This window comes from Phaethon lepturus, unplaced genomic scaffold, assembly GCF_000687285.1.
Source record: "Phaethon lepturus isolate BGI_N335 unplaced genomic scaffold, ASM68728v1 scaffold31107, whole genome shotgun sequence".
Taxonomy (NCBI): Eukaryota; Metazoa; Chordata; class Aves; order Phaethontiformes; family Phaethontidae; genus Phaethon; species Phaethon lepturus.
In genome coordinates, this window is record NW_010553023.1 from 2,039 (window position 1) to 2,441 (window position 403).

The 403-nt window shown below is 65.8% G+C and overlaps 1 protein-coding gene across 1 annotated transcript in view; it reads left to right on the forward strand.

Annotated features, from left to right (window-relative positions):
• Positions 1-403, forward strand: part of LOC104624127 (solute carrier family 12 member 5) — a gene marked incomplete at its 5' end in the record, with an annotated part of 5,888 nt that overhangs the window by 1,969 nt on the left and 3,516 nt on the right. The gene's annotated exons all lie outside the window — the stretch shown is intronic.

Genomic DNA, 403 nt, shown 5'->3' on the forward strand with positions numbered 1-403 from the left:
TCCCCACCCCCCCACACCTCTGCACCAGCACATTAATGAGATTAAGCCCTCGGAAGCAAACAGTTTCTCTCCCATGCCGACATGTTATAATTTCTCTGAGTAAATAACTCTAATTGCTGCTCTGCCGCCCGTCAGAGCCCTGGCACAGGGACACCGTCCGCCCGGCACGGTGCGGAGCTGCGTGCCAGCTCCGCTCACCACCGGGCCTCGCGTCTCCTGGCCTGCAGCTGCTGGCCTGCTGTAGGGCATGGAGCCCTGGGCACCCCACGGGGACTTGCACCCCACAGCCTGCACCCACACCCTGCATCCCGTACCCCACACCCCACATCCTACAGCCTGCACCCCGCGTGGCCAGGCTACTGGCCAGGCTGCGGCCGCCCGGGCCGGGCGCGCCTCTGGCGGA